We start from the raw sequence: 26,266 nt of genomic DNA on the forward strand, positions 1-26,266 counted from the left end.
TTCTCAATTAATAGAGATTGTCAATCTAAAATACAGCTTTTGCAGATGATATTTCACTAACTGTAGGAGATTTAAATTATTCAATTGAAAAAATAGATGAGGAAATTGAAAAGTTTCAAGAGGTATTGCTGCTGAAATTTAATAGCAGTAAAAAATCCTTAGTGATAAATCAATTACTACACAGTAAGTTTCAAGATAAATATAAATATAATTGGGAAGGAAAATAATTAAAATATTTAGGAATAAAAATCTATTCAGATGTGAGTAAGATTATCAATAATTTTGAAAAAGTAAATGAAGAAGTGATGCTTTTCATTAAAAACTGGAATGCATTTTTTTACTGCTGATGATAGATTAGTGCTTATTAAAATGAATATATTACCCAAGATTATACTGATATATATTGAATTCAATAGATTTAACAGCTGACAAAAAACTTTTAAATGTTAACTTCATTCTTATGGTATGCTAAAAAGCCAAGAACTGCTTGTATAAATCACATAAGATTATGGGAGTATGGTGGTATTAGCTGCCCAGATGTAGAATCATAGTCTATTGCTGTAAAGTTTTAAGTCTATTATACTCTGGACAGACTCAACTTACACTAATCAATGGAAAACCATCCAGGAGCATATTATACTAAATTCTTATAAGTTTATTAAATGTTATACATTAGAAATATGCAATAATCCTTTCATCTGGTTAACAAAATTTACCTTACAAGAAAATTTATTTCAGTCTTTGAACTCTACATATATAACATCAAATCTTAAAACAGTTAAGAAATGTGTTTTTAAAACTCCATTAATATCAAAATGGAAGTGTTTGTGTTTTCCTATTGCACATACATCTAGATTTAAGGAAACTACTAAAAAGAAATGGATTAGTATTATGGTCTGATTGCCTTGAAAAAAGGAAAAGTCAAGTCCCCACATTTAAAGAATATATGTTGGATGAATCTGCCAATATTATCCATCAGTAACAAATTAAATTAATTTGTGGATAATATGACTGAACAGGAACAGAACATTATTCGTCCACATTACATGAATATATGAATTATATTATCAAAGGTAGATTGACATACAAAGGAAGCTCAACAATATAATTTTTGAAATACTGCACCCCTGTGTATGCATGCATGCATGTTTGTGTTGTATTATGTTTGATTACAATTCTCTGAGAAAAACAAAGGGTCTTTTAAGGGTGGCATTACTGAATTACCACAGCAGGGGGTAGTTTGATTTTGGATGATGACATCTATAGGCATTACACAGAACGTTCAGACAGAATCTAGTCTGTTTTTAAATTAAGACATTAAGCAGCCTAGCAACTTCTCTCAAACATTATACTATTGATCACAAAAATATTTTCCTACTGTAATTGAACAATTTTTAGGTGTCTTAAAGCACAGTAATTATTGTAAATATGGTCTGTACCATCATCATTTTGTAAATATTCTCTGAACTGGTATAATTTTGCTCATTGTAACTAGTTACTTCACATCCCTTCTGTGGATGCATTTCTATGCCCAGGTCAAGACTGAAAAGGGTGTTTGGAAAAGCTTACCTACCCGGTTACCAAACTACAAGCATGTATGTGTGTGTGTGTGTGTGTGTGTGTGTGTGTGTGTGTGTGTGTGTGTGTGTGTGTGTGTGTGTGTGTGTGTATGTGTGTGTAATTTGCATATATATGTGTATATATATATATATATATATATATATATATATATGGGTTCCTGTTAGATTGACAAAAATCCACATCCCCGACGACTGGATCACCAAAACAAGATTGCTGACATAGCACTTCCCTGACAATGGTGAGTAGTGCCGAATGGGATGTAGTCCCAGTTCCGCAATGTGGTGCGATCTTGGAGATGGTATATTTATGTAGGGGGGTGTGGGGGGGTGCAGGGGGGCTTGCTCCCCTGCTATACAGGTATCTGTTTTTTTAGTGTATTACAGACACAGGAATAGGTTCCATTCCGTAATACATACGCTTACCTTTGTCGGGGATGTGTGGTGTCGGCGATCTTGTCTCGGTGATCCAGTCGTCGGGTATGTGGATTTTCATCGATGTAACATGGATATATATATATATATATATATATATATATATATATATATATATATATATATATATATATATATATATATATAGGATCCGTACAGATCCCCAAACACAGAATCACCAAAACTAATTTTGGTTTGGCATACTTGTGTGAAAGTGCTTTTCACCGAAGAAGCACTTTCATGTAAATATGCCTGTTTACAAGACCGCACTATGGTGTGGATAAGGTAAAATTCTCTTTTCCTCACTGTAGTGCGGTCTCGGAGTGAGAATATTAAAGTAGGGGGGTGTGGGGGGTGCAGGGGGCTGCATAAACATAGATTTCTTTCTTTTTTTAACATATATTAACAAAAGTACTTTTTCGGTGAAAGCGCTTTCGTTAATATATGTTCAGTGATTATGGATTCGGGACTTTGCACATTCATGCACAAGTCCTAGATCCATACATATATATATATATATATATATATATATATATATATATATAGTTAGATAGATAAGTAATATGCATATTACCTAGGTAAATCCCCTTTTTAAAATAAATCTAATTTCATAAAAATGTTTCAAATTTGGAATTTGAAGAATTCTAAAAAGTAATATTAAAAGATAATTTAGAAATGTTCTGTATGACTAAGTATCAATTACAAAAATGAATATCTTCCTCAAGTACATTTTTCTGTAAGTTCTATGATTCAACCACTTTCAAAGGAATTCTTCCCAAGTACTCAACTATTATATATTTGGTATGAAAACGAACTGAATAGCAGTTTTGAAATTTGTAGCTCCAAAATTAGATGGTAGCAAAAAATAACAGATGTGTGTCAAAAAGCACTGTTGGGCCACTATGTAGGTCCAAATATTGTATACTTGTAATGCAAAATCTTTATTTTTCTTTCAAATCTAAACTTAAAGTGACTTATTTTTTTTAGAAATCAGCTTAGGACTGTGAAGCTGGAGCCAAAAGTTTTAAATGCTAAAATATGACTAAATGGTAAAATGAGACATTCTGATCATTTTTCTTTGCTAGAGAAAATCAAGATTTTAGATTTTATGGATACTTTACATTAATTTCTCATCTAATCTATATGAAAAATGGTTCATCTTAAACTATGCACCGAAAGTAAATATAATTACTTTAGTGCTGTTAAAATTGTAAATATATAACAGGAGGAAATACTTCAAAAGCTGTAGGAATCATTTCAGAGGAATCTCCAAAGTTAAATCTTATTTTTCATACTCTTGCTTAATTACTATAGTACAGTGACTAACAGTTAATTGGAAAATAATCAGATATAATTTTATACTCACTTTCATTTTAAAAAACTCATTTACAATTAGTTTGTGATTCTTCACAAAATGTACAATACCCCTTAAAATTATTAACATCTTTTCTAACTACAAATATAGCTGTAATTCATGATCACCCATTGGGAGGTTATTTTACATATCATTTGATACTGTGAATCTGTAATCTCTTCCTAGAATTTATGAGGATAAAAAAATGTTAAGAGAAGCAAAATTCATTCAGATTTAAAGCAAGGCTCAGACATTTTGGGTATTTTATGAATTTGGTGCAATATACCACATGAACCATAAGCATTTGCTGATTTAACACAATTCTATATTACTATGTGTTGGTGAACTTGTCAAAGACATCGATGGAATATTATGTAAACTATATGAAGTATATTAATGTGTTTGGGTTAAGAGAAATTAATATTTAAAGACCAGAAAAAAACTACTAAGTAATAATACTGCACTTCCACTCTTGAACATACTGTACATTAGCAACTTGACAGTTATGCTCTTTATGCTGTTGTCCTCTTTACAAACTGATTAGGCTTTAAAGTGTTACGTTCCTTTTGTAATATAAGGTTATTTATTTACTCTATATATATATATATATATATATATATATATATATATATATATATATATATTGTGGACTGACATGGTGTTATAAATATTTTCATACAATATTTTTTTCAAAAAAAAGTTTACAATCGCATCAAAGCATAAAGGTTTTCTAATAATAAACACTACATAACTTTCGAAGAAAAGGTAAAAATGTCTGTTCCATATGGCAGACAGAGGAGTTCCAAAGAAAATGGAAGGGGATGGCAAGAGACCTTGTTGTGTAACATCTTACTTTAAAAGTAGATGCCCTACTTCTAATTGTTGGAGTATTCTTAACTCTTGGGATATCCTGATGAGGACAGTTGAAAATCCAGCCAGCATAACAAAGCCTTTGTGGTGTACAAATACCTAATTCTCAGAATTTCTTTGCCGGCACTCCAAATGCTATCTTTGAATCCAGTCTGCAAGCTGTTCACCAAGTTGGTTCAACTACAGAGCCTTGTAAAGATAAGTGCACCATTGGGGTCTATTCCTACCTTTCTTTTTTTTCTTTTGACTTTAGTTTATATGTCAACCAAAAAGGGAAAATGTAAGTGTGGGAGGCAGATTCCCCAGAAAACAGACATGAAAAGTGTCTTTTCTGCTTGGGTGTTACACATGACGATACAAAGTGAGAGATATGCCTCATCCCTGAGACACCCTTTAGTCATCTATTACCTCTTTCCATTTATTTGGTGAACAAGTGTTTGAAGTGTTTGGTTTAGGGCACCATGGCCGAATCCATCCACCCCAATGCTCAGCCGCTGCTTAAAAAGAAAACCAAACAGGTATGTACCGATCTTGCTGCTGTCCAGGTTTCACCAGACATCTCTGTTGCATTGATTAAAGAACCATCTGCTGCCATCATCTCCCTCTGCTACAACCTAGCTAGAGGATGACATAGAGGTGTCTCTATCCACACATCCAGTGAAGCTGTGCCTACATCTGTTAAAAGTGTGGAGAAGGACCCCCAGCTGATTATTTCAGAGGGGCCTAAGGAGATTCCCCAAATGCCTACTAGGGAAGTGGTGCTTGGTACCCTCACTGAATCTAGTCAGGATTTTGATCTTCCTAGGTTTGTTAAATTGATTATCCTTTAAAAAAGAGGACGACTAAGCACGTGGTCCCTGTGGCTAAGTATCCCCACAAAATTTGGCAGGATTTTACTCATGGTATTTTCAATGCTCTTATGGCTCTTAAGCCTCCTCAAGGATTATCTGTTTCATGATTTTCTTCTCTGGTGTTCCACTCCTTCCAAACATCATAGGGACTCTGCTCCATCTGATGATGAGTTAAGACTTGGGGAGGAGTCACTGGCTTAACTCTTCTCAGATCCAGTCTACTCTTGCCCTGGGATCTGAAGAAGAGGATTCACTTTCTCCTGTCTCCTGTATGAAAGAATTGTCTTTCTGGAATACAGTGGTTCATACGATGAAACATTTTAAGTGGGACTGTTCCCAAATTTCTGAAGTCCAAAAAAGGTACTATAAACTCTTGCAAATACATTCTCCTTGGCCCTCTGCCAAGGAAGTGCTGGATGCCCTTTTGGATACCCACACTGCAGCTTCCCAGGTTTCTGATTCTTAACCCCCTGCCCTTAAGAAGCTGGATAGGTTCAATAAATTTCCTGAAGCACAGGAGTTTTTGCACAAAATCGCTTCCTCTGGCTCTGCTGTCATTTCTTTAGCCACTGTTAAACCATCAAGGTTGCTGTCATCTCCTAAGTTTTACCTTCTGATAAGGATGGCCATGCCATCGGGAGGAATGGTAAAAATGTATATATCTCTACCACCTTAGCTTTCAGGGTTATTAATTACCGAACCCTATGATAGGTATGTCCTTGCCCTTCTCTTCATACTTGGGAACATTCTGGCTGATGCACCTGATTCAGAGGGTAAAAGTTCTGTCATTTCCCCTTTGAGCTACATTTCTTAGGTGGCTTTTCATTCTATTAAATGCAGTAATGATGCTACTAATGCCTCCTCTAGAGCAGCTGCTTCTGGAACAGTAATGAAAAGATATTCTTGGCTGCTCATCCGGCTCTGTCTGAAAGCATCAAGGGTAAATTATTAGACTCCCCCCTTAGACAACCACAATCTCTTTGGCAATGCTGCTGTTGAACTGTTTAGGACCCTTCAAGAAAAGGTTAAAGTTATGCAGGATTTGAAACAAATCTTTGCCTCTCCTGTTTCTAGGTTTCAGAGAAATTATCCATCTAAGCATTCCTTTTTCAACATGCAACCTAAACAGCCTTCTAGGGGCAAGCCTTCTTTCCCTGAGAAATCTGCTTCTATTCGACATTCAGCCACTTCTAACCCTCAACCAGATTCCTCTGTCTCTCAGGTTGACTTTTTCTTCTCCTGTTTGGAAACCGATAGCCAGGGACACTTTGGTGCTTTTCATTATCCAAAAAGGTTATTTTATGCACTGGAAGTCCCTTCTTCCATTCTTAGACCTTCCTCAGCCTCCTCCTTGTCATCTCCCACGTTTTCCTTTAGTTCTTCAGGATCTGATGGTACACAGAATCATTCAGCCTGTCCCCTTGTCTCAGGAGAGAATAGTTTTTTTTTTCCCAAAATGTTTCTGGTTCCCAAGAAGGTGAGGCCATAGAGGTCTGTTCTAGACCTGTCATTTCTCAACACCTTTCTCAAGTTTCCATCTTTCAGGATGTTGCCTTTTAAGATACTTTTCCTTTCTTGCTTCCTCAAGCTTTTCTGGTATCCTTGGATTTGAAGGATGCTTACCTTCTCAATCCAATTCATCCTTTATTCGGGAAGTTTTTACATTTCTTTACTTCTTCCTCTCGTTATTGGTTCTCTGCTTTGCTTTTTGGTCTTTCTACAGCTCCAAGGATCTTTGCCAAATATCTGGCCCCTGTGGTAGCCATCTGTAGACTTCAGGGAATTCAAATGTTCCCTTACTTGGTGACTTTTGGATTCAAGCTCCCACTCAGCAGCTCCTGATTCAGGATCTTCACTTCAATAAGCTTCTTCTACATGGTATAGGGTAATCCCTCAATCTCAAAAAAGCCTGTGCTGACTCGTCTCAATTACAAAAGTTCATAAGTACTAGGATAACTGCCTTTGCAGGCCATTTTAAGCCTAGCCAATTTCCTTTTTTGTGCTCAAAATAGCCTATTTGGTTATAGACTGGTCTTACCCATCTCATGGGCAATAATTATATATTAACCCTAATGAGAACAAGGATCATACCATAGATAATTTGAGGGGACGCATGCATGGGACAAAGCAGTTAGGAGCTGCCACTGTCCATTAGTAGTACGGGGCAGTCCTTGGGTAAATTTTCTGCTTCACATCCACAGTGCTAAGTTACACTTGACTATGGACAGGGATGAACTTTGTTTTATGGGATGGGGAGTCTGTTCCACAGCAGTGGTATCTTCTGCAAGATATACCCGTCCCGCAATACCATCCTGCTGATGCTGCAGAAGAGGTTCAGATTCCTAGACTGAGTATTTCAAATGCCATCTGACTTACTGATGTGCAGTAAATCCATCAGTAATGGGACAGAGGATGGCTTGGATACCAGACACAGTTCTCCTCTTAGCAGTCTGTAGGATACTAAGTATAGTGACATAGCTTTGAGTCAGTCAATGTAAAACATGTTGTTTAGGCTTTGTATCCCTTTAGTAAGGTATTTCTATGGGCATTGTAGTTGTTGCATGTTTCTGGACAGATTTGTCAGGACTGTTTCTTGGTTGCAGGATTCAGACCATTCTAATCATGGCTTGACATCCACCTTCCAAGGTCCTCTCTTTGACTGCTTATTCCCAGTCACTTCTACCTCTTCCAGTCTGTCCTACAAGGACATTTCTCTGAGCTCTGGGGTACATGGCATCCAGCACCTCACAGTTCCCTTTGACAAACTCCACATGAGGAAAGAGCAATGGTATCTCAAGACTGTTTGGCTCAAGCACTGCCATCCTCTGGAATATCTGTTTCTTTTCTTGTTATGTCTCAAAGCTTGAGCTCCACTGGTGGATTCAGCAGATTTCCCTTAATCCAAGTCTGCCTTTTCAGGTTCCCCTCCCTTCTAAGGAGCTGTACATATATGCTTCCAATCATGGTAGAGGAGCCTCCTCCAACAACCTGAAAGTCCAGGCTCTTCGGTCCCATCAACAACTGGCAGACTATATCAACAGTGAAGGATATGAGGGCTCTAATTCTAGCTTTCCATGCCTTTCACTCCCTTTGGGTTCTGGGTCTTCTAAGAGTTTTTACAGCCAATACCACAACCATGTGATACATCAACAAACAAGGGGGAGAGCACAAAATCTTATCTTCTTTTCAGGCTGGCTGTTGAGGTTTGGGATTTTGCTGTCCTCCATCACTTGGTTCTCCAGGCAGTTTGCATTCTTTCAGAGCACAATCTCTCAACAGGCTCTCTTTGCAAGTCCAGGACAAATCTTCACAAATGGATGCATTACAGGGAGGTGTTTCTGGATATTTTACATCAGTGGGGTGCTTCTCAAGTAGATCTTTTTGCTCCCCCCCCTGAACAGACAACTTCCCCAGTTCTGTTCAAGAGTGCCACATTCTATGGCCTGAAGGGAATGATTCTGTATGCCTATTCCTCTCTTCCTCTACTACCAAAGGTTCTGTATAAGATCATGTGGGACAGGCCCAAAATCTTGATAGTGACTCTCTTCTGGCCCAGTCAGTACTGACTTCCCCTTCTATTTCATCTGGCCAAGGCAATCATCATAAGTTACCTCATAGGATGGATCTTTTCACACAAGACAAGGGATCTCTCATTAACCCTCATTTGCCCACCCTTTACTTGACACTTTGGGTGACAGGGTTTTGATTCCTTTTAGATACCAATTTTCTGAAGACATGCTTCAGGTTTTGCAGGAGGCCAGAAAACCCACTACTAGAAAATTATACGTGACAAAATGGAAAAGATTTTCTAACTGGAGTCTCAAGCATGACCTGGTACCTTTTTCTGTGGGAATTCCGATAACCCTTTATTTGTGTGAGTTGCTCAGTTCTGGCTTGGCATATTCATATGATAAAGTTAATTCATCAACCATTTCTGCTTGTCTGCCTCTGAATCCACTTCTGGCTTTTAGTTTTGAAGTCATACAGTTTCAGAAAGACATCCTTCATATTCAGACTATATGAAAGCCTATTCCTCCTTCTTGTGACCGACTCACTCCCATTTTGAGCCTGCAGTTAATTCTTCCTTACGCCATTGTACTTGGAAGGCTGTATTGTTGATGGGTATTACTTCTGCCAAAATGGTCTCTGAACTTCAAGCATTCGTGCCAGTTCCACCTTTTTTGCTTTTTCACAAGGGCAAAGGTGTCTCTTAGTACTAATTATTCTTTTATAAACAAGGTGGTTAATGACTTGTCCTTGAATCAGTCCAGTCATCTTTCTTGTTTTTCCTTTCTGCACAAAATCCTAGTGAGAGGGTTATTCATACCTTGAATTTACAAAGACAGCTGAGATATTTCCTAGACAAGACAAAACATTTTAGAAAATCTAAGTAGCTTTTTGCTTCCTTTCATCCTTAGAAATTGGGTTTGGCAGTATCTGAACAAACCATCTCCTCCTGGATTTCTAAGGCCATTTTTTTTCTTTTCCTGTGAAGGAATTTTTTTCTTCTGTTTCTGTTCATTTTACCAGTGCAGTAGCCTCTTCTAGTGCTCTTTTCAAGGATCTGGATACTAGATCCATCTTGGAAGCTGCTATTTGGTCTTCTATTCACACTTTTGACAAAAATTATAAGTTGGATATCATTTCTAGGGCCAGGGCGGGTTTTGCAAGGGCCATCCTTCATGGGTTTCTGATGGGCTCTTCTGTGTCTTGTCTTCCCACGCTTCCAGTAGCTTTTGTACTCTCCCAAAAGAGAGAAAAATATTGTACCAGGGATAAGGAAGGACACAGCGCAGTTGTATAAGATCTTGCCACAACAGTGGCTGTTCTACTTTGCACTGTTGCAGTATTATGTCCCTTCTTCCTGCTCCTGTTACTTTCTGTTCCTTCCTTCTGGCCGAGAGGTCTTGCACTTTATTCCTTGTGTGTAGGACATTTGTCTGATGTAGGGAGCCTGCAAAGTGTAATGGCTTTTGTATGCTGGCTGGATGTTTGGCTATCCTCTGCAGGATATCCCAAAAGTGAAGCATACTGCAACAGTGACAAAGAAGGACATAAGTTTTTCTGAATTTTAGTAGCAAGGGGTTGCATCAACATGGCCAGCAAGGTGTTACAAACATCATGCACAGATAGTGATATTGCTAGTGTAAGGCTACTAGTACTGAAGCCTGTGGATTAATGCATACAACTTACAGCGGTAAGACCACTGCATTGGCAGACACTGGTAGACAGGCTAGTAGAAAATCAAGCTATTTTTAATGCAGCATACATTTTGTTGAAAGATGGTAGCACAGTCAATGTTCCTTAAAATGGTTCCATCAAATAGAGGGAGATGTTTAGGAAAATAAGGCAGTCCTCAGGTGTAACAAACTGCATGTGTTTTAAAAGACTGAGGTCTAGCTGAAATAGAGTACTTAAATATGCATCTAAAAACAAAGTATAGTTAGGCCTCAAACTCTGGTTAAATTAGTTATGTATCCATTTGGTGTATTTTGCTAAAGTTATGAGTAAAAGTGGCAGAGTTCTGAACATAGAAGGGCATCAAAAATATAAACAATGCTTTGTTTAGTCCCAGTGTTGAAGTGCTGCACCTCTGCTTCTCTACAGTTAAGGTATTATAGAGGGTGCACAGATCACCTCTGTATATTACCATGCCTAACCAGCTTTTGATATCACAAATGAAATATCATGTATAATTATTTTATTATTTATTTATTTATTTTACATTTGTTGACCAGGCTGGTCCAACTGGACATATGTCCATTTTCAGTGGAGGCCCGGGGAGAAAAGCTCCGCACTTCAGAATAGAATAACAAAAACATAGCTACATTACCAAGTTTTGGCAAATAATAATAGTACATTACATTTTAATTTATGAGTAAGGAAAAAAAAAAACATTGCTAGTTACAAAACAAGTACGGACATACATACAACAATATATAAGGTAATTGAAATAGAGCACTATTAAACTAAAAAAGTTACGCACACATTATTGTTAGTAAAAGATTAATGAGTTTGTGTGAGTGTAATTAAATGCCTGCAAGGGTAGATAACTGAATTCAGCAGTTCCTGTTAGGTCCCATTTAAAGGCGCAGCCCAGACAGGAAACTTATTATCACCTGATATGATTATGACTTGCTAATTGGGCTTCCTACTGAAATGTTGGCACACGAACTGCTAAGTGCTGACGAGCCGAAAAAAGGACCAAAAACACAGGAGAAGAATGAAACTCAAAAACTGCTCTTCTCCTTTAAACTTTTTTTTTTTTTTGCTGGGGGCAAGCCCCCCTGCATCCCCTACCCCCTGAACTTACATATACCAACTCCAAGATCACCATACCTCAGAGAAAAGGGAATATTCTGAGAAATGACATCTTGGACTTAGTAGATGTGAGTGTTTTTTCAGCCATTCAGTCTCTGTATTTCTGACATTTCAAATGGTTATCCTTAATTTATTAGCGCATGACATATTTGTGATGTCTTCACTGTGTGTTCTGTCCTCCATAGCGCAACAAGCTTTAGCTAGAAATGTCCTCATACCAAAACTGGAACATAGGCTCCTGCTACTGTTCCTGCACTAAAGTACAAAGACTCGCAAATTACAAACAGCAGAGAACAAAATATGCCACTTTGTTCTAAACACTAGAAAAAAAATCACATATCACTGCAGTCTTACAAGTTCTTTCAAATGGCTGCCAATACCAGTCAGATAAACGTTTATACTAGCTACTGTGATCTATAACATAACACATCATGGACACTGTCTATCTGTCAGATATAAAGTAGTTATTAAAGACCCTGCATACTCCCTCAGTGAAACCAATGAAGTAGGTATGACTATCCTCACACCTCAGTTTAAAAAAGCAGTAAGCAAAAAAGCTATTGCTAAATTAGCTCCTGTCACATGGAACCATATCCCAAACAATGTATAATTCCAGGAAATATTAGAAACATTGATCATCTTCAGCAAGACACTAGATGCACCTACTTTTGTAACAATGGATAAATACTCTACAAGCTAGTTTCTACTTAATTAGATATACTACATTTACTTAAACCTTTCTGAAATAGCGTGTATACTGTATGTACTGTAAATAAATTGTAAGTAATGAAATAAATCACTAACTTGAATTGCTATTTTTTGTCTACTTCACTTTAGTTACTGCTTGCTAATAACTTTAATGATTGTAACAATTATCTGTGCTCTACGATACTGCAATCTGAACTTTTACTTTTGTACTAATTGAAATTTATTGCAAATTTTTCTGTACATCATTTGTGCTCATTCAAAGTCTGGCTTGTGGCTGAAAGGGGTCAGCAGACCAACCCACCTACCTGCTTAATAAACTGCAAAAAAAAAAATAATAAATAAACATTTTATAATTTTTATACAAATATGGGAGCTGATTTTAATCTGCAGCCTAAAGAACAGTGAGGCTGTTTGAAAGCTAGTCACTGATAAAGTTACTTTACTGTTTACATCTGAGTGACTTTTTATTTAGTTAGTTGATGTTTGTTTCAGGGCCGTTACAGAATTAGCTCATTTTTATATTTAATTCCTTAAAGCAATACCCAAAAGTTTTCACATATTAAACTACAGATTTGTTTTGGGGAATCTGCCTATGTACATATACATTTACGCGTGTGTGGTGCCCATGTGTGAGTGCACTTGCATCTTTGTTTATGGTTCAACATCTTTTTCATAGAGGTGATGGAACCAGATGTGTAATACTTATCAGGCAAATGTTCTGAAGCCTGTAAATGGCTTACAGCAGCTTATCTTAAGTAACTGGTTAGCCATAATCTGGAAGCACAAGATAGGTGAGAAAGCCTTTTTTCTGCAGCTGAGAGATGATTCACGGAAATGGAGAAAGGTGCTCAAAAGAGTAGCTACGTTAATGGAATTAAGTGATCTTCTGGCACAGAGAAATAATTCATTATATGGGCTACCTTTACATATGTATTTTCTTTGAACAGAGGTACTTGTATATGAGTGAGGACTCACTTTTACAACAGGCAAACATCTTTGTGAAAGTTTGTTTTTTAAGGCTACTCAGGGATGAAGTTTGGATAACCTATTAAGATTCAACATCTTGTGTGTCCTTCATACAAGTACTCCTCAGGTTTTGATATGCACGTCAACATCCCCACCAACGACAGCAACAGTATCAGATGCTAGAAACAGGAACCAGTAACTGAAGTGCCACATAAATGGTATTGATCTGTACAACAGTCAAATGTATAGCTAGTTTCTATGACAGCGACTCTGTATCTGGGACAATAGTTTAACTCACATAAAACAGTGGATATTTGCAATATCAGCTCTTCATCAAGACTGATTTCTGTAGGGAATGATAGTTAAGGATGGAAATAAAGGTGAAGAAGAATGTGAAGTAGGGCCGTAACAGGTACGTTTTATTGAGGAACAACCAACAGTGATTTGACTACGAAAGAAGATGGCAATCACACAATTAGTGCATACCCTGCAAGGTGCAAGTTCTGTGGGTTCATTTATTCAATCACTGTAAACAGGTAAACTGGTACTGAATGTGTCCAAGAAGGTCAGATGGGTATTTCTGCCAGGATTCGCCAGGTTTAGCAGAGCAACAATATCGAGTCATTCTGAAGATACTAAGAGCAAGTTGCAGCTTTATACTACAGGAGAAGACGAGCATTTTTTCTTATCCAGCCAGAGCCAGTATATTTATTTTACTTATTTATTTATTTTATTTTACATTTGTTAACCGGGGGTGTCTGACTGAGACGAAGAGGCCCTTTTTCAGCAGAGGCCCGGGGAGAAAAGCTCCACAAAGAAAAATTACAGACACATTTAGTTATTGATACATGATCAGTATACATACAAATTACAAGAGACATGTTTTTACAGTGGTATGCGGCACATAAACAGTTACAGTAGAGAGAACAAACAAAAAAATATTAATTTTAAAAATAAAGGTAATTAATAGATTTGTGGTGTACAGCTGAAATTTGGAACATAGGTAGAATACATACATAGTACACAGGTACAGTACATACATTGTAGATTAGCCAGTGTTTATGAGTAAGACTGAAAACTATTATCAAGTGCTCTAGATTTAGTATGTATATGTTAACCGCTTTCACTAGCCTGGGGAGCAAACATGGCATTGCCAACTTTGCTTGAGATGTTGCCTGATGAGGTCTTTAAAGGATGCTTTGGATGATGTGTTTTGAATGCTAGTAGGGACAGAGTTCCATTTTTTAGCCACTGAACTACTATATAGTGCATCTCCAAAGCTGTTGTAGCTGTTGGTGACTTCTAGTAGTAGTTTGCTTGATCTAAGTGGCCTTTTGGCTGAGTGATGTTGTACTAGGTTTTTGAGGGCAGGACACTTATTGGGAAGGTAATAGAATGACAGAGGCAGAGCTGACTGTAGGTTAGGAGGTTGGGCAGTTCAAGCCAGTGGAGCTGTCTCAAAGCAGTACAGTGATGAGTTCTATATGAGCAATTTGCAGCAAAGCGGGCAATTCTGTTATAGCAGGCTTCCATTTTGCTTAGTTCACTTTTGTTGAGATTAGTCAGAATGGTAGATGCATAGAGTAGGGTGGATAGAAGTTGGGAGCGAGCAATGGCTGATCTTGTGTTGTTGGTAAGAAATGGTTTGATACGGTAGAGTGACCCCAGTTTGGCATGTACTTTTTTAATAGTTAAGTTGAGATGACTATCAAATTTTAAGTGGGAGTCTATGGTTATTCTCAATAGCTTAGCCTGTGCCACTGGAGCAATTGCAGTAGCATTTGTGGAGTAGATAGTGAATAGACTGTTAGTGTTTTTGTTAGAAATGGTTATAATCATAAGCTGAATTTTCTTTGGATTGAGGATAAGTTGGGCTTTGGTAAGGTAGTTTTCAATGTCAGAGAATGCTAGCTGAGTTGTTTGCAGGAGGGTGGGAATGTTTTGTGCAGCACAGATTAAGGTAGTGTCATCTGCATACTGAATGATAGATGCATGCTGTGTGGAGGTATGGAGGTCATTTGTGAAGGCTGTGAATAGTAGTGGTCCTAAGACAGAACCCTGTGGGACTCCTATAGTTATGGGCAGCTGAGGAGAGAGAGAATTTTCACATTTCACAGCTTGGTACCTGTCAGTTAAGTAGCTTTGGAACCAGGTAAGAGTGGAATTTGATAGAAGATATTGGTTTAGTTTGTTTAGCACGATTTGGTGTGAGACTGTGTCAAATGATTTGGACGTATCCAAAAAAAGAGTTGACACTTGCAGGTCTTCATTTTTGAGATGGTTTACTGTGTCTGTGAAGCAAAGGAGGGCTGTAGTGGTACTATGGGCAGGTCTGAAACCATGCTGAGTAGGTGACAGGATGTTGCTGTCTAGGAGATAGTTTACCATCTGGGTATGGATGCATTTTTCTAGGATTTTGGCCAGGGGGAGAGTAAAGCAATGGGTCTGTACTTATTAAGTTCAGTGGAGGTCCTGCCTTTATGTATGGGTGTAACATAGGATATTTTCCAGAGCTTGGGCACATAGTTTTCAACAATTGATCTGTTTAAGAGAGTGGAGACTGGGACAGCAATAGCATCTGCTGTGAGTTTCAAGAAATAGCTGGGGAGTAGGTCGGCTGCTGTTGATGAGGTTTTTAGTTTGGAGAGCATGCTTTTGATTGAAGTGGTGGAAACTGTTTTGAGGGTAAAGCTTGTATTAGTGTTATTTGTGTTTGGGGGGATAGTGAGGAAGGAACTGTCCTGTGATACTAAGGATAGAATTGAGTTCACAAAGTGGGAGTTGAATTGTGTTTTGATGGGAACTTTAGTGTCAGGGGTGGTTGGTTTGGGGGTAGCCTTTTGGGTGGATTTTAGTAGCTGGTTTACATTTTTCCAAAATTTCTGCGGGTTGTGTTGGTATTTAGTTTGTAATGTTGTGTAGTAGGATTTTTTTGTCCAGCCTAATGCATTTTTTGCACGGTTGCGCAGTTCTTGGTACTTAGTTAGGTTTTGTCTTTTTAATAGTAAAGTCAGGCAATGTCTCTGGACTTAAGGATTTGTTTGGTTTCTTTACTGAGCCAGAAGTTTGTAGAGGTTCGAACCTTGATTTTGCGCAATGGAGCGACAGTGTCTAGGTGCTGTAGAAATATTTTGTTGAAATATGCTACAGCCTAGTCAAGTGGGAGGGTTTTTAGTGGGGTCCAGTCACAGTTACAGAGTAAAGTGTTGAGGACCTGTGTTTCTAGTGGATATATAGTTAGTGGTTTTGCATATGCTTGTTCTACTACGTATAAAGTATATTATGCTGTGGTCACTTAAGGTGTCTGGGAGACTGCCTGTGTGAGGGTACAATGTGGGGTTGTTGGTTAGGACCCAGTCAAGGATGGATTCCCTTTTTTATCACATCTAGTTGGAATTTGGACTAGCTGCTGGTAGCCATGGAGATTTATTAGATTACTTGGTGGTTCTGATATACAGGTGAACCAATCTAGGTTGAAGTCCCCCAGAATAAGGGTTTCTTGTGAGTATGTAGAACACCACCATGATAAGAAGTCTTCAAGGCTAGCAGGTGTATTACCAGGTGGAATATAGATCACAATTGTAGTGATGACCTTTTTAAGGTGAAGTTGAAGTTGTGAGATACATATGTCCCAATTATTGGGAGAGGGGTAGGAGTTTGGTAATTGACGGACAGTTAAGTTGGACTTGTACAGTAAGGCAGTTCCACCCATTTTACGAAGTGGTCTGTCTTGTCTAATGATACTGTAGCCAGTAGGGAGAACTTCTGAGTTAGCTATGTTTTTATTTAGCCAGGTTTCTGTTAAAGCAACTATGTCTGGGGAGTAGTGTGCTATTGTGGCCTGGAGTTCAGGTATGTTATTTTTGATACTTCTAATGTTAATATTTAGCATTAAAAGATGGTTAGTTTTGCTGCTGCTGTTGATTTGCCCAGGGATGAGGAAAGTGGGGGTGTTATGTTCTGACATTTGTGTTGGAGAAGTTTGTGTTGGACAGGATGGATTTGGGCCTGGGTTGGGGTGGATATCCCCACTTATGGTGAGCCTGGAGTTAAAATGGTTATACAGATGTTGGAGTTTGGTGAGGAGTGTGAGAAAGTATTGTGTTTTTTTTGGAGTAGGAATGAGAGCATATGTGTTTAGTTCTGAACTGGTCCATTATGTAGTTCTTGAATAACTGTGGGCAGATATTATTATAATGTGTGGTATCTGTATATGAGAGTGCATAATGTAGTGTTGTGCTACTAAGTTTAGAGATATTGTTAGAGTGATAACTTGTGGTGTTGTAAAGAATTATGAGAAGACAGACTAGAGTTAGTTGTGTGACAGTAATGGTTATAAAGTTTAAACTGTTTCTAGGTGGGGGGGGTCTGAATAGGAATTATAGGGTTGCACTATATGTGGATGGGGAAGTAGTGTGGGTGATGTAAAAAAATGCCTAGTGGGAATGAGAGTGATTGGGATTATTTTGTGTGGAGCAAGTTGGTGTGTATAATGTGATATGACTTGAGGAAATGTGATTGGTGGAGGTGATGTGAGGGTGAGCTGTGGGTGTGGCTGTGATGACTATAGATGTAGAGGTAATGGGGGCGGGAGGGAAAAGGGGGCAGGGGAGCGGAGAGAGTCAGAGCGTTAGCGATGGCGAACGGAGCGAGGCAGAGCCAACCAAGACAAGAGAAAAAACTAAGTATTACTTTACAAATCTGAACACTTTAGACAAATTCCTGAGGTCTAATGGCTTAACGGCAAGCAGAATGTAATTGCTAAAGAGCACTTGTGTCCTGGTGGGAGACTAGAAATTTAAAGATGGCTCCATGCTCAGCAGGATTCTAATATAGACTTTGTATTGGGGGAGGGAGATAGCACAAGGGGTGTAAACCAGGTGGAATGCAAAGAAACCAGAGAGGCAATCAGTGGAAATCAGTGAAGGCCTCAGAGGGGGTAAGTAATAATTCAAACTACCTGTAAAGTGAAGGAGAGAAGAGACAGCAAAGTTTATTAAGGTTGGGAGTGTGTCTTCACATTGACTTGCTGATTAGTAACCAGTTTGTGCACAGATTAGTGTAGGGAGATACATTAGCAATGAAAGGGAATGTACAGAGATGCAAATAAACAGGTGGGCCTCCAAGTGATACAAACTAAGGCAGAAAGCACTGAGAGGGCTGCTTGATGGTTAATTTAGTCACAGGGATGTGAATTAAATGTATACTGTCTATTGGACAGTTAGGATTACTGTACTGGGGGGTGGGGAGGACACAAGGCTACAACAGTCAGTTTTATTAGCAAGCTGAGAACTACTAAGAAATACTGATGTAATATCTTCACTCTCATAAAACATACAAGTAGAATGCCTGGGTGGACTGACCCTGTTCTTGAGGCTCAAAATGTATATCCTTGTTTAGTTTGCAGTACTGAGTCCTTTTTATACTGTATTGGTGGAGCAGTAGCCGCAGACTGCAAATTTGCTTGAGTGCTCGGCAAGCAGAATGTAATTGCTGAAGAGCACTTTTGTCCTGCTGGGAGACTAGAATTTTATATATATATATATATATATATATATATATATATATATATATATATATGTATATGTATATGTATGTATATATATATATATATATATATATATATATATATATATATATATATGTATATGTATATGTATGTATATATATATATATATATATATATATGTATATGTATGTATATATATATATATATATATATATATGTATATGGGTCACCTTCAGATGCCCGACAACGCGTTTGCTGACACGGAATCCGACGACGAAAAGACCGACAACGCAGATGACCGACAAGGTGAGAACCCAACGGACTCGGTAAGTGTGCGATAGAGTGAGGGATTTAGTGTTAGGGAGCGGACAGGTAAGTGTGCGATAGTGAGGACTGTGGGTTTAGGGTGGGTTAAGTGAGTTAGGGTTAGGGTGCAGGTAGGGTGTGTGTGCGATAGTGAGGGACTGTGGGTTTAGGGGTGGGTTAAGTGAGTTAGGGTTAGGGTGCAGGTAGGGTGAGTGTGCGGTAGTGTCTGACCTTGGGGTTAGGGGTGGGTAAGTGATTTAGGGTTAGGGTGCAGGTAGGGTGAGTGTGAGGTAGTGTCGGACCTTGGGGTTAGGGGTGGGTAAGTGAGTTAGGGTTAGGGTGCAGGTAGGGTGAGTGTGCGGTAGTGTCGGACCTTGGGGTTAGGGGTGGGTAAGTGAGTTAGGGTTAGGGTGCAGGTAGGGTAAGTGTGCGGTAGTGTCGGACCTTAGGGTTAGGGTTTGGGTTAGGGATAGTGGATATGTTATGTAGTGTACTGTGTTGTTTACGTGTAGTGTGTTGGTGTAATGGTTTTGTGTTTTGCGTTGTCGGTATTTTTGTTGTCGGTCTTTTGGTGTGTGATTAGTGTGTCGGCGGTGACGATCATATAAAGGTGATCTATATATATATATATATATATATATATATATATATATATATATATATATATATATATATATATATTTCTAAATATGCTGAAAGAGTTCAGTGCAATCTGGGAATCCACCAATTTGGTGTAATAAACAGAAGAGATACAGCCACTGGGATTTTTGGCAGGCACAACCAGAATAAGTTTCTTGGTACTACTTACTGCAAGTGCAATAAACATCTGGCTGCTGGAGGGACAGGGATGAGATAACCAACATGCATAACAGATACAGGCACCCCACCCCCACAATCACTCTTTGTCCTGTCATTTATGTGTCAGAGGTATCTAGTCTACAACCATTCAGTATCAAGAATAAGTCAGATTTTAGACACAGGCAGGAATGTCATTGTTACAGAAAGAGAGATCTTTTTAAATTAACTGAAGTTAAGAAATACAATTTTTCTAATAGAATTCCATCAGACTACAATCTATATAACAAACCAAAAATGCCAAAACACTAATGGATGTAGACACTCCATCTATGATGCTGTCTCAGCCAATATTACAATACAAAATGAAATGAAACCTAGCCTGGACAAGTTATGTAATGGTATGAGGCAGTTTAACATTTGCTCCAATTATGTAATTTCTCCAGTAGCTGGACTCTCAAGAACATAACTCCTGATACCAGTTTTTAAACAGCAACATATTTTGTCATACGTTTTCTTTTCTTACAGTCTAAATACACTATTCTAGTCAGAACTAGTGTCATACATATTTTTATTCTATATATACAGCTTTGGATATTTTGTCAGTAACAATAATTACTGAACAGAGACCACTGACATTACTACACAGACTGTGGCAATTATGCATTGTTGCCTTATATACTTATATCTGTCAGTCAGAACACTCTTATAGAATGTCCTGAACAAGCTTTATCATAAAGATCAAGGGAAAATTCTACGAAAAACATGGATCTGCCACTCCTAGTTCAGCACTTTCCCCTTCTAAAATCGGTCATTAAAAATATCTTATGAATGTGCAAGCTGCAAATGTCTATAAAGTATTAAGGAAATCAATGCCCTGGCAGAAAAGCTGGTTTGGTACTCTGCCTACGTTTATCTAATTAGCAATGGTCACATGGGAGCAATGCCACAAAACAAGAGATAAAAACCATTAGCCCTTACTCACTGCACAGTTTTAAATATTATAATCTAACTAGACACAAACAAAAGGAATTGATAAAAAGATGGGTAATTGCATTAGAACATATACATTTATTTGTCAACTTCACAAATAAAAAATGGCAGAAAAGTGTACAGGTCATATCAAATGTAAACTGCAGTCAAATCAATTACTAAATTCTTATAAATACATAATGACATACTGCAACATTCACAGTTTAATTTAAAAGGAAATCCATGTTGCGTATAGCTGATATGTTGAAAATGGTCTTGAAATGTGCATGTCCCTGAGAAAGCAAAGGTGCTTCGTACAATGAAGTGTAGGTTATCCACTGATGGATACTTCTAAATGAATGTTCACAACAGAGAACATTGTCTGTCTTTCCCTCTCACCACTTAATGCTTTATATACATTCCACAGAAATTTGACCAAAATCACACAAACCCAACGTTTCTCTACTTGGCACCACAGCTGCATCGAAACTAGCCATACAGCAAATGCCTTGCAGCAAATATGTAACCCTTAAAATGTGCCCCCACACAAGCCCTAAACACATCCTACTGAGATTATCTTCAGCAACAATGAAAGTGGAAAGTTGACCCTTTGGAGTAAATCTTGCTTACACAGCTTTATGAACTATTTACTGATATTTGTGTGTGTGTGTGTGTGTGTGTGTGTGTGTGTGTGTGTGTGTGTGTGTGTGTGTGTGTGAGAGAGAGAGAGAGACAGAGATTGGACTGTTTTCATATACCACATACAGTTGTGATGCAATCAGTGTCTTTTGCAATATTCATCTTTACAGTTTCATGTAATCACTAAAGGACTTTCTCCTTAAATCTGTTTAATCTCAGGGCTGTTTGTGGGTTAAAAAATGCAGATTTTGTAATACTCTGCAAAGTTCTTCAAAACTGGAACACTTGATAAAAGACCTACACAAAGAACATGTCACACTGTGGAAAGAAAACTACAGCAGCCTGTGCTCTGGAGCAAATATTTTTTGACAATGGCTTTGCTTATGAAACAGTACCAACAAAAGGTAATGTACCACTGGTAGCAAAAATTACTTAAATAACAGAAAAAAAACGGAGAACTGACTGGTTTAGAATCAATAAAAAATGGGTGAAAGTGAAGAGCACTTTTACTTACTAAAATGAGAACTTCATCAGACATGAATTCACCTGCATTACACCATTAAACAAATTCACATGATAAACACTGACTCCATTTCCTTCCTTCCATCCATCCATCCACCCCCAGCCCCTTTTCCCATTTTTGCACATGGGTTGGGTGTCATGGTCTCACTTAAACCATTATCAATCAAACGATCTCACAGCTTACACACAAAATAATCTTACCATTTAACTAAAACATTGATCTTATTAAATAACCAACAACATACATAACAGAACTACACTTAAGAATGCATTTAAAATGTAAACAATCATTTATGCCTAGATAGTCCAAGATGTTAAGCCCAGATAGTCCAGGATTTTAAAGTTCATTTGTCATGGAAGATCACATTTTTCAAATACAAGAAACTAAGTTGCTTGGTCTAACATCGTTTTGGGCCTTTCCAAAATATGAAAGTCGGACCTGTTAAAGTTGGGGGCAAATTTCTTTGTGCCAATACAGTAAAGTATTTTTTTATTTTTGATAGCCCTTTATATTCATATGTACATTCCTTAAGTGCCCAAATAGTTTTGCAAATGTAAAAACAAAGGCAACTTCAGCACTGTTCCACAAACAAAGCAAGTCATACCAAATGCATATTTTTTCTAAACCTAATACTTTACCTGTCTATGAAACTGATAGAGACACGGTGTCTTTACCATCTGACAGAGATGTGCATCACCATATCGTAGTTACTGCAAAAAATACAGAAAACAAATAACTAAATCCACTTACAGTAAGTGCAAAACTGTGATAAAAATCAAATAAGCCCTCACAAATCAGCATAAGTACCAAAGTGATCAGCCCACTCAACTCAGTATACAGTAGGTAAATGATGTCAACATGGGAAACCAGTGAAAATATTACAACCATCCCTGTTTTGTGACTGCATGCCCACCAGTGTCCAAGAGCAGGTCAAACCTCTTAAGGGATTGAAGACAAAGGTGGGGAAGACAGTATCACTTGGAAGGGATACAGGTCAACAATCACTGCAGTTTTCCTTACATGGGAATGACCTAAGAAATATTCCTACATGAAAAAATAAAAGGAGACAGAGAGACAGACAGTCAGAGGCCCATGGCAGAAAGGTGCTAATAAATCAGCTTCTTAAAGTTTTATAGACATTTGCAGCTCACACATATATAAAAGATTTTTAATGACAGAAGCTGACAGATTCATGTATGCCATAATTAATTGCTTAAAAGTATTGCTAGCTGTGACACTATCTGGTTCGTAACAGCTTGTTGTTTAAATAATCTCTGCAAAAAAAAAAAACAATACAAAAAAAAAAACAGATTCTGAGCTGGTATTGATAACTGAAGTATTTCTCACATTTGTCCTGTCACACTCTGAATTCTGGGCTTCCTGGGTATGTCCCTGTTAATAGGGCAGAGAAGAAACCACAGGCTCTATCAATGCATGGCTTTTATTAGCTCATATGAAGTGATCCTTTATGTGTATTATAAAATTCCTTCACTTTATCAACAACCTTTTCAAACACACAAAAATTGTAAAAAATAAATAAATAAATAAAAAGTTACAAATCCTGTTTTCATCTTTCTCATCAAAACATATTTTCTTTGCTCCTCACAAGCCTGTCAACTATTTAAAAATAAGATACTGCCTCAGGCAGGCTGCATGCCCATCATGTATATGGGTTTTGCCACATCACTTCTTCATGTGCAGATCTGGTATCACCCAGGACGATATTGAACAATGAACATGTGAGAGGGACTGTCACATTCCTATAACTGATGTAAGTCCTCTAGTAGCCTTCTCCCCTTCTAAGAAAACATTTTTCAGTAGTCCACATCTCTACTGGGGAACATAACAGGAATGGAAATCCCAGCCGCTATACACAGGATGAGGTAAGGAGACAATGCCTCTGCACTCCTATACCTCCCCAAAGACTCGTTCAGAGCCTGGGCTGCTCGTTTTGGCTCATCAGTGTAATAGTTAAAGGTCTAGCTCTCTCTGAGCCACAGAGTTGGCTGCATGCTTCTTTCAAAACTTTTACTTCTTAATATGTACCAGGCAGAGATCCACCGATGAAACTTGTCTTTCCAAAGACAGATTTGTATACATACAGTACACACCCTTCCTTAAAAAGGTCTGAATCAGATATCACAATGACATCTGTGCAAAAGCTGTGGTGATAGCAATGTCTGGAAATTCACTGTTCAGGGACATAATATCACAGACAATCTTAGTCCTTTAGCCGAATCTACTCTCATAAGGAATGAAACACAAATGAGGAAGAAAATTCACACCTAACTACAAGCAATACAGTGTTGAAACTCAAATTAGATTGCTTTGTTGGAAAGTACTGTTTTGGCTGACTGCTTTCACACCAACTCTAAACATGTCCAGCAGTTAGAGGAATTCAAAATAAAACCCTCAGATTAAAAGCAAGTATAGGACTAAAAAATATTTCAGAGAAACACTAACTGTGAGGCAAAGCAGGTCAGTTGTTACCTCAAAATGCCCCAAAATTAAAGCTACAATCTGGCATGACATGTTCAGAAAAGAACAGACCATGCATATTAACAAGAAGGCATAAGGGCAGTATAAACTCAAAGCCAGATGCTGTAATCCAGTGTAATAGCAAAATGGTGGACTGCATAGAAGTGGGTCTACTTCACTTTGTCAAAAGAACTATTTGTCGAACACCTTTTTGATGTACCCTATTTGAAAAAGTTTTAATCCATCGAACATTCATTTAAGCAAAAAATTTCTCAGGGGAAAAAACACTTGACCTTCATCGGAAATTTGCCCTTTTCCCCACTGTAGTGCATTCTCGGAGTTGGTATATTTAGTTAAGGGGGTGTGGGGGCATGGGAGTGTAGACCCCCCCCCTCAGAGTGGGTTTTAAATACTGTTACTTTTGTGATGATTGCTGACTGACCTACTGGTTAACATTCGCTTAAAACATTGTTCGATGGATAGAGCTTTCAATAATTAGAGTTTGATGAATAGGCATTCACTAAATAGTTTGTTCGATAATGTGATACAGACTCCATATAAATGAATAAATGCTGAAAATTATAAGCATTTTTACAGAGCAAGCATATGGTACAATAAAACTATTCCATCTCACTTGACAGCTGTTTATGATAATGAGAAGCAGAACTGGTGAGGAAAGCAGAGTGCAGAGCTGCATTACCACTCCAATATTCTGAAAACATGCATCTTAAGTTGCAGACGCTGATCCCAGTCTTTCTGGCAGGGCTTCCAAATTCAGAATCGTCAAGTGTCATTAACTTCCACATCATCAATCCTGAACCTGAATCCGTAAAACTTATTTATTTATTTCAGTTTGATGACCGAGGAGGTCCACTGGGCTCTGGAGCCTTATTCAGTGGAGGCCCGGGGAGAAAAGCTGCACATTACATAGTAAACATGAAGATACAACAGATTAAAATTAAGATTCAAAGATACAGTTACATTATGAATCAGAGACATGATGTGGTACATTGGTCATGTGAGTCATGTGTTGACATGAATGTTTCAATGGTTACATAGAATCTGAGTCTTGTGATGGCAGTACAAATACAGATATTAGGGAGGGGAGAAAAGGGAAAGCAGACTATTTACAATATTTACATTATGTACACAGGATAACATTGTAGATTGAGTAGTATCCAGGGGGACCTAAGTGGAGTATGGAAATACAGTTTAGAGTAGAGAGAGAAGAAGGCTAGGTAGGGAAAGTGCAATTGCACTTCCAATCAGAGAAAGTGAGAAAACTTAGGGACAAGTTCTAACACAGGTCTTGCAGGGGACTCTTATAGTTCAATGAGCTGGGTTGTGATGGATCAGCCTTAATGACCTATAACTCGGTCATACACACACTGCACCACAAACATTAGCCTCCTAAAATTTAGTTTGTAGAAAAGTTTTCTGTGTGATGAGTTCCTTATTTAGCAGATCTCAGCCGTTTGCTATGGCATCACATGCCCTTTCAGTTGTACAAAGAGGATCCTCATTAGTGCAGCAGTGTGCCCTCCCTGAACATAGAATTTCTCCAGTCCTACAATTACCTTACAGTAAATCCAAGCCGCACATTAATTAGCAAGTAACTTATGATTTATGCAAAAGTGGATAAAGATTGTTTTTCCTTTCAGATAAGGCACCATATAACAATTAGAAGTGACCACGTCAGTTAATGGCACATCAATCACCATGGCAGACTTATTGCTATCATTAAGTTAGTCAGTAAAGTCATGACTAAGAAACATCAGCAAGCACCACTCTATTTTCTTCTTCCATTTAAAAATTTAATACATATTTTTATCAGGTTTTCCTCATATGTCCTCAGTACAGTCTTATTCATCAGCTGAGATGAACGAATGTAAATTCAAGCCAAATAAAACAACTAAAAGATGAGAATCCTTTTTGTATTTATCTTAATTCTGATTATTAAGA

The 26,266-nt window shown here is 37.9% G+C and overlaps 1 protein-coding gene across 8 annotated transcripts in view; it reads right to left on the bottom strand.

The window, feature by feature from the left end:
- The window catches only part of APBA1 (amyloid beta precursor protein binding family A member 1), a 1,810,703-nt gene that overhangs the window by 747,755 nt on the left and 1,036,682 nt on the right, over nucleotides 1-26,266 (bottom strand). For 6 of the 8 annotated variants that reach the window (XM_044064359.1, XM_044064355.1, XM_044064358.1 and 3 more), the window contains one exon: nucleotides 22,465-22,536. The exons of the other annotated variants lie outside the window; for them this stretch is intronic. The gene's annotated coding sequence lies outside the window, so the exon portion shown is untranslated. The remainder of the gene's footprint in view (nucleotides 1-22,464; nucleotides 22,537-26,266) is intronic. 8 annotated transcript variants of the gene reach the window in all.

The sequence above is a fragment of the Protopterus annectens genome, chromosome 2.part2, assembly GCF_019279795.1.
Source record: "Protopterus annectens isolate FY-2018-M chromosome 2.part2, PAN1.0, whole genome shotgun sequence".
NCBI classification, from domain to species: domain Eukaryota; kingdom Metazoa; phylum Chordata; order Ceratodontiformes; family Protopteridae; genus Protopterus; species Protopterus annectens.